Source organism: Triticum aestivum, chromosome 3D, assembly GCF_018294505.1.
Source record: "Triticum aestivum cultivar Chinese Spring chromosome 3D, IWGSC CS RefSeq v2.1, whole genome shotgun sequence".
NCBI classification, from domain to species: domain Eukaryota; kingdom Viridiplantae; phylum Streptophyta; class Magnoliopsida; order Poales; family Poaceae; genus Triticum; species Triticum aestivum.
In genome coordinates this window covers 44902747-44912218 of record NC_057802.1, presented here as the reverse complement: position 1 = coordinate 44912218, position 9472 = coordinate 44902747, and positions in this window count along the sequence as shown.

Below are 9472 nucleotides of genomic sequence, written 5' to 3'. Positions count from 1 at the left end.
AATTGATAGACGAGGGCCAGGAAATAACTAAAGAGGGGCAACTCAAAGGGACATATATCTTTCTGAGTTGTGGATGCATGAATTAGTATGTCGAACAAATTCAACATATTTCTTCCAGATAATCCATGCAGAAAGGTAGGACTTGCAGATTCACAATGTAGAATGGAGAACTCATCGAGAGCACTCTTGTTGTGATCTTTTGGTTCAACGAGGAACTTCTGCCAAGGATGGTTCATGGTATTTGGAAGAATGGTATACCACGGACCTCGAGGACTATCGCAAAGGTTACTAATATCCTAAGGGAACTAGCAAACACTACCTACACGAATTAAGTAGAGTGAACTTGGGTTCAAGAACCCAGAAATAGAATGCCTACTAACTAAATGGCATCACGGGATGCTTTCGAGAAAGATGGCCAGAATCATCACACTGGGAACACAAAACATGGCTAGATTACTAGGTGACTCCCTAAAACACCTAGGGTCATAATAATAGCTCCAACATATATACCGAGGCAATAGAGTGCCTCAACGCACCGGTAGTGTGCTTAATCTGGCCCAAAGGGACGCAAAAACAGAGGGAAAGGATTTTGCAAATGCATCAGATTGTTTAGAAACCTGGGATGACTCGGACAACATAACGGCTGTAAATGCTCAAAAGATTTGAGACATCCTGCAAAAATGGTGGCATAGCCATTCAGAATCACAATATCAAGGTTCCGAGATCAACTGTCAACACATGGAAGTAGTAGAAACTGAACTGAGGCTTCAGACCAACAATCCTACGAGTCTACGGATTAGTAACACGTGATCCTAATAGAAAGATGAGAAGCCTAGTCCTTAATCCCCGTAGAAGAGAAGAGGGTGACTCAGATCAGAAGGGCATAAGGTAAAGGAGTAAAAAGAGCCTTACGTTCCCTTCCACAATCAATTCCCTTATATAACTAAAGCATTTCTAGACTCAACTTCAACCAGTTTGGCTTGGTAATCCTATAGGCAGTCAGGCTCTGATACCAAAGCTGTCAGGACCCCGATTCCAAGTCACATCGATCTAGCCGGTAACACCTCATATCACTTTGCGGCCTCACACACGGTATTCCCACGGGTGTCGCTTTACCATGGCCCGGGACCGTTTGCGCCTTTCGGCTCACGTATATGATAGTGTCGCTAGCATCCATATGACAGAGAACCCGGGCCGACATGACTAGTCGTGAACCCAAAGTGGCACTAACTTACGGGGACAGGCATACATGAATCAACATTGAGCATGTCGGTCAGCAGGTTGCGAATCCGGGCTGTAGCACTGGGCTAACAGGACTCCGGGAACCCGGGCTGTAGCAGGCTAGGCAGGACTCCGGATGTCACCACGTGACATTTCCCCGAAGGGACAGACGTAGGAACGAAGTGAATCACATGCCGGCCAGTCAAGTGTTCCGGAGCAGTAGTGCTGGGCTAGCAGGACTCCGGTGAACCAGGCTGTAGCGGACTACTATGGCTCATGGAAGCACAAGACTACATTTCCCCAGAAGAGAGGCTACCAAGGATAAACAACTAGGTTGTCGGATCCCACACATACCAAGCATTTCAATCATACACACAATATGCTCGATATGTGCAAATACAACATGGCATCACAACAAGACTCTACAACTCAGAGTATTTATTCATTAGGCTCCGAAGAGCCAGATATTACAAACATGGGTCTCATGACCCAACATTGAGAGCATACAAGTCAAAGCACATGCGGAAGCTTAACATGTCTGAGTACAGACATCTACAAATGAAAAAGGCTGAGAAGCCTGACTATCTACCAGATCCTGCCGAGGGCACAAGATCGTAGCTGAGGTATCAAGCTAAACGTCGGAGTCCACACGGAACTACTAGCGAGACTGACGTCTCTCTACAAAACATAGAATAGGCAAACGTGAGTACAAATGTACCCAGCAAGACTTAGTCAGAACTAGCTACATATGCATCCGTATCAACAAAGGGGGTAGTGGAGTTTAACTGCAGCAAGCCAGCTTTGACTCAGTGGCTATCCTGAACTACGACTGCAAGCAACTCTTTTGAGGTGGCACACACGAGTCCACATATTCACCATATCAATACACCACTATGGATCCGCTCCCGTCTCCCTACGAGAACGCCATCCATAGCACTCACGCTTATCTTGCGCATTTTAGAGTATCCACTTTCACTTGTCTATGAACTGTACAGGCAACCCAGAAGTCCTTTACCGCGGACACGGTTATTCGAGTAGATCATATTAACCCTGCAGGGGTGTACTTCTTCACACACGCTCTCGCCACTTACCACCATGTACACGTCGTGTACCTCGACAACCTTCAAGCGGAAGCCTGGAGAGGGAGTCGGCCACGACCTGACTAACCACACAAGTCTCTAGTCCAGGTTTATCGCCTATTCGGGTTCCATCCGCAAGGAGATCCGGCCGGGGTGTCGCTCACGGCCCCAAACAATGTGTGCAGGGTTCTCGAGCCCACCATCCGGGTGCCACTCGATACACCAGGCCACGTGTGCCTAGTCTGTCCCAAGCCCACCTGTACCGGGTGCCACTTGGTAGACTACTAACACTACCTACAAACACCAGAAACTATTTGCAACTCCTGGACAGAGATCAAGTTGATTAATAAGTCGAGAGGGGTCGAGTTACCGGAACCCAATGTGTGGTAGTAACTGTTCATGGATCACAAACACAAAACTCAGTTCCTGAGGACGATTTCAATGAGACAACCCACCATGTACTCCTACATGGCCTCTCACCGCTACCTTTACCAAATCGTGTTCACACCCTTAGCTCTCACACAGTAGGACATGTTCACCACTTTCCAATTCATTCCCGATGAATCAGACCTGACACAACTCTAAGCAATAGCAGGCATGACAAACAAGCATGAATGAGTAGGCACATCAGGGCTCAAACAACTCCTACTCATGCTAGTGGGTTTCATCTATTTACTATGGCAATGACAGGTCATGCAGAGGAAAGGGGTTCAACTACCGCAGCATGTAATAGATGAATCGTTGTTGTCCTAATGCAATAAAAGAGAGCAGGAGCGAGAGAGTGGGATTGTATCGGAATGAACAAGGGGGTTTTGCTTGCCTGGCACTTCCGAAGATAGCATTGAGTCTTCATCAGTGTCAACGATCACATCGTCGGAACAGCGTCTACCGAGGGAACAAATACCGGCAACAGAGAAGGAAAACACAATCAATGCAATGCACAATATGATGCATGATCATGGCATGTATATGTGATGTTGTTTGTGCTAATGCAAACAGCAACAAGTTCAATGGAGCTCATTTGAATCAAGGATTCAAATGCAACTCCAAACTTAAGCATTTAAATGCCCTTTATGTGTTTTCATCTATACAGCAGGTTTAGGTTGGTTTGTCATGCATGAAACTAGTACAGATGGATAGATTGAATTTTTCTGATAATTTTTCATATATAAATTATTTCATTCTGAGCTACTGTTGAATTTCTATGATTTTTCAAAGTTTTAGATATTTTCTGAAATAAATAAATCATTTAAGACTTATTTAAATTCCAGAAAAGAGTTATTGCGTCAGCACGACGCCACTGTGACGTCAGCAGGTCAGCGGGGTCGTACAGGTCAAACCTGACCAGTGGGTCCCACTGGTCAGTGGCACAACTAATTAACCAAGTTAATTAGCCTTAAGTTAATTCTAACTAAACTGTTTGTGGGGCCGGGGCCCACCAGTCAGCGACTAACTAGCTAACTAACCTAGGTTAATTAGTGTTAAGCTAATACAAACTAAAATGTCAAGGGGTGGCCCACGCGTCAGTGACACAAGGGGGAAGGTCAAACCCTGGTCAGCGGGGTCAAACCCGCCGGACCTGGTCCACGGCTCGTCGCCGGCGACGACAGAGACCGGCGGAGGGCTTCGGAAATCGCCCACAGGCGATGGTTTTGGGCGTGGGGAGGCTCTACGAAGAGCTGCTGCTCGCGCGCAGCTGATGGAGCAGACAGCGGGAGCTGGGGTGGCCGGAGATAACCGCGGCGAGGTCATCCGCGGCGGCCGGAGTTCGGACACGCGCGGGTTCGGTGTTCCGGTGCACGGGAGAGCTAGTTAGGGGCTGCGTTGGACTCATCGTTGCTCCAGGAGCACGCCGGAGGCACAATCTTGAGCGGAGATGCATGGTGGCTGCGAGAGCAACGACCATGGCGGACGGCGGCGCTCGGGTACGGCGGCTGGCACGACTAGAGGGCGTAATCGAGCTCAGGGAGAGGGGGTTACGACGCGGGAGCTCACGGTGGTTGGAGAGGTCGTCGAAGCGGGCTCGGGGAAGGCTTGACGGCGTCGGAATCCCGGCAGCGATCTCCTGTGGCCGAGGAAGAAAATGAGGACGTCGAGGGCGTTGCGGTGCTTCCCAGCTCACGTGGCTTGGTGGGGTAGATGGGGACAGCGTGGCGGAGCTCTCGAGCACGTTGGAAGGGCGAGGGAGGCCCGGTGGTCGTGGCAACAGCGAGCGGCGGCGACGGCATACTCGGCCATGGGGGGGGGGGAGACAGAGGAGCGAGGGGAAGGGAGGTCCAGAGAGCGAGGGAGAAGTGAGAGGGGGTCGGGGAGGTGGCGTGGCACTCGTGGAGGCGTCCAGAAGCGGCGGAAGCAGGAGGTGGCCTCGCGCGCGGCGACCACACGCCCGACGTCCCTCTGGCGTCCTTCTGGCGCGAGGTGGGAGACGGTGGTGGCTTTGGTGGGCTGGGCCAGCTCCTGGGCCATGGTGGGGCGCCAAGTAAGTCCAGGTGAGGGGCCCAGTGGCCTTCTCTCTCTCTCTTACTTAATTGTTTCTGTTTTCTATTTTATTTCTCTGTTTTGAATTAGTAAAAATATTAATTCGTTTTGTAAGATCCTGAAAATAATTGTGGGCACTTTTGAAACTATTTCCAACAGCCCTCAAATGCTTTCAAGATTATTTGGACAGTTAAAATATTTTATAGAATTTAAATGTCCAAATTCAAATACTTATGATTTAATTCAAAAATCCAGAATGTCCTAGAAAGTGTGCACCATTTTTGCCAGGGGTTTTAGCCCAATCCAGAAATGATGAACATTTTGTGAAGGGCATTTTGGGTTCATTGAAACCAATTTTAGTAAACCCTAGTTGGTTTCAGGGGGGTGCTGGGGGTTCTGTCATCCCCATTTCAACTTTCTTTCAAGATTAAACATGATGCACACATGAGGCTAGCCTAGTGCATTACTAGAAGCTAGGGATGTGACAGAAATGCTGTAGTGCTCCCACTCACTTTCTTGTAAATACATGCTTCACCACAAGTCTGTATAAAATTATATGCTTTGATCAACTCATCGAAGCGTATATTCCAACTCTGAGATGCTTGCAGCAGTCCATAGATGGATCGCTGGAGCTTGAACATTTTGTTTGCAACTTTAGGATCGACAAAACCTTCTGGTTGCATCATATACAACTCTTCTTTAAGAAATCCATTAAGGAATGTAGTTTTGACATCCATTTGCCAGATTTCATAAAATGTGGCAATTTGCTAACATGATTCGGACAGACTTAAGCATCGCTACGAGTGAGAAAATCTCATCGTAGTCAACACTTTGAAATTTGTCAAAACCTTTTTCGACAAGTCTAGCTTTGTAGATAGTAACACTACTATCAGCGTCCGTCTTCCTCTTGAAGATCCATTTATTTTCTATGGCTTGCGGATCATCGGGCAAGTCAACCAAAGTCCATACTTTGTTCTCATATATGGATCCCATCTCAGATTTCATGGCCTCAAGCCATTTCGTGGAATCTGGGCTCATCATCGCTTCCTCATAGTTCGTAGGTTCATCATGGTCAATTAACATGACCTTCAGAATAGGATTACCGTACCACTCTGGTGCGGATCTCACTCTGGTTGACCTACGAGGTTCGGTAGTAACTTGATCTGAAGTTACATGATCATCATCATTAGCTTCCTCACTAATTGGTGTAGGAGTCACAGAAACAGATTTCTGTGATGAACTACTTTCCAATAAGGGAGCAGGTACAGTTACCTCATCAAGTTCTACTTTCCTCCCACTCACTTCTTTCGAGGGAAACTCCTTCTCTAGAAAGGCTCCAATCTCAGCAACAAATATCTTGCCTTCGGATCTGTGATAGAAGGTGTACTCAACAATTACTTTTGGGTAGCCTATGAAGACGCACTTCTCCGACTTGGGTTTGAGCTTATCAAGATGAAACTTTTTCACATAAGCATCGCAACCCAAACTTTAAGAAACGACAGCTTAGGTTTCTTGCTAAACCATAGTTCATACGGTGTCGTCTCAACGGATTTAGATGGTGCCCTTTTTAATGTGAATGCAGCTGTCTCTAATGCATAACCCCAAAACGATAGTGGTAAATCGGTAAGAGAGATGAGAGATTGCACTATATCAAATAAAGTACGGTTATGAAGTTCGGACACACCATTATGCTGTGGTGTTCCAGTTGGCATGAGTTTGTGAAACTATTCCACATTGTTTTAATTGAAGACCAAACTCGTAACTCAAATATTCGCCTCTAGGATCACATCGTAGAAACTTTATTTTCTTGTTACGATGATTTTCCACTTCACTATGAAATTCTTTAAACTTTTCAAATGTTTCAGACTTATGTTTCTTCAAGTAGATATACCCATATCTGCTCAAATTATCTGTGAAGGTCAGAAAATAATGATACCCACCGCGAGCCTCAACACTCATCGGACCTCATACATCAGTATGTATTATATCCAATATGTCAGTTGCTCGCTCCATTGTTCTAGAGAACGGAGTCTTAGTCATCTTTGCCCATGAGGCATGGTTCGCAAGCATCAACTGATTCATAATCAAGTGATTCCAAAAGCCCATTAGCATGGATTTTCTTCATGCGCTTTACACCAATATGACCTAAACGGCAGTGCCACAAATAAGTTGCACTATCATTATTAACTTTGCATCTTTTGGCTTCAATATTATGAATATGTGTATCACTACGATCGAGATTCAACAAACCATTTTCATTGGGTGTATAACCATAGAAGGTTTTATTCATGTAAACAGAATAACAATTATTCTCTAACTTAAATGAATAACTGTATTGCAATAAACATGATCAAATCATATTCATGCTCAACGCAAACACCAAATAACACTTATTTAGGTTCAACACTGATCCCGAAAGTATAAGAGTGTGCGATGATGATCATATCATTCTTGGAACTACTTCCAACACACATCGTTACTTCACCCTTAACTAGTCTCTGTTCATTCTGCAACTCCCGTTTCAAGTTACTACTCTTAGCAACTGAACTAGTATCAAATACCGAGGGGTTGCTATAAACACTAGTAAAGTACACATCAATAACATGTATATCCAATATACCTTTGTTCACTTTGCCATCCTTCTTATCCGCCAAATACTTGGGGCAGTTCCGCTTCCAGTGACTAGTCCCTTTGAAGTAAAAGCACTTAGTCTGAGGCTTAGGTCCAGACTTGGGCTTCTTCACTTGAGCAGCAACTTGCTTGCCGTTCTTCTTGAAGTTCCCCTTCTTGCCTTTGCCCTTTTCTTGAAACTAGTGGTCTTGTTAACCATCAACACTTTATGCTTTTCTTGATTTCTACCTACGTCGATTTCAGAAGAGCTTGGGAATCGTTTCCGTTATCCCTTGCATATTATAGGTCATCACGAAGTTCTACTAACTTGGTGATGGTGACTAGAGAATTCTGTCAATCACTATTTTATCTGGAAGATTAACTCCAACTTGATTCAAGCGATTGTAGTACCCAGACAATCTGAGCACATGCTCACTGCTTGAGCTATTCTCCTCCATCTTTTAGCTATAGAACTTGTTGGAGACTTCATATCTCTCTACTCGGGTATTTGCTTGAAATATTAACTTCAACTCCTGGAACATCTCATATGGTCCATGACGTTCAAAACGTCTTTGAAGTCCCGATTCTAAGCCGTTAAGCATGGTGCACTAAACTATCAAGTAGTCATCATATTGAGCTAGCCAAACGTTCATAACGTCTGCATCTGCTCCTGCAATAGGTCTGTCACCTAGCGGTGCATCAAGGACATAATTCTTCTGTGCAGCAATGAGGATAATCCTCAGATCACGGACCCAGTCCGTATCATTGCTACTATCATCTTTCAACTTAGTTGTTCTCTAGGAACATATCAAAATAAACGGGGAGCAACATCGCAAGCTATTGATCTACAACATAGATATGCTAATACTACCAGGACTAAGTTCATGATAAATTAAAGTTCAATTAATCATATTACTTAAGAACTCCCACTTAGATAGACATCCCTCTAATCATCTAAGTGATCACGTGATCCATATCAACTAAACCATGTCCGATCATCACGTGAGATGGAGTAGTTTTCAATGGTGAACATCACTATGTTGATCATATCTACTATATGATTAACGCTCGACCTTTCGGTCTCAGTGTTCCGAGGCCATATCTGCATATGCTAGGCTCGTCAAGTTTAACCTGAGTATTCTGCGTGTGCAAAACTAGCTTGCACCCATTGTAGATGGACGTAGAGCTTATCACACCCGATCATCACGTGGTGTCTGGGCACGACGAACTTTGGCAACGGTGCTCACTCAGGGAGAACACTTTTATCTTGAAATTTAGTGAGAGATCATCTTATAATGCTACCATCAATCAAAGCAAAATAAGATGCATAAAAGATAAACATCACATGCAATCAATATAAGTGATATGATATGGCCATCATCATCTTGTGCTTGGGATCTCCATCTCCGAAGCACCGTCATGATCACCATCGTCACCGGCACGACACCTTGATCTCCATCGTAGCATCGTTGTCGTCTCACCAACTATTTCTTCTACGACTATCGCTACCGGTTAGTGATAAAGTAAAGCAATTATAGGGCGATTTCATTGCATACAATAAAGCGACAACCATATGGCTCCTGCCAATTGCCGATAACTCAGTTACAAAACATGATCATCTCATACAATAAAATATAGCATCATGCCTAGACCATATCACATCACAACATGCCCTGCAAAAACAAGTTAGACGTCCTCTACTTTGTTGTTGCAAGTTTTACGTGTCTGCTACGGGCTGAGCAAGAACCGTCCTTACCTACGCATCAAAACCACAACGATAGTTCGTCAAGTTAGTGCTGTTTTAACCTTCTCAAGGACCGGGCGTAGCCACACTCGGTTCAAGTAAAGTTGGAGAAACTGACACCCGCCAGCCACCTATGTGCAAAGCACGTCGGTAGAACCAGTCTCGCGTAAGCGTACGCGTAATGTCGGTACGGGCCGCTTCATCCAACAATACCGCCGAACCAAAGTATGACATGCTGGTAAGCATTATGACTTGTATCGCCCACAACTCTCTTGTGTTCTACTCGTGCATATAACATCTATGCATAAAACCAGGCTCAGATACCACTGTTGGGAAACGT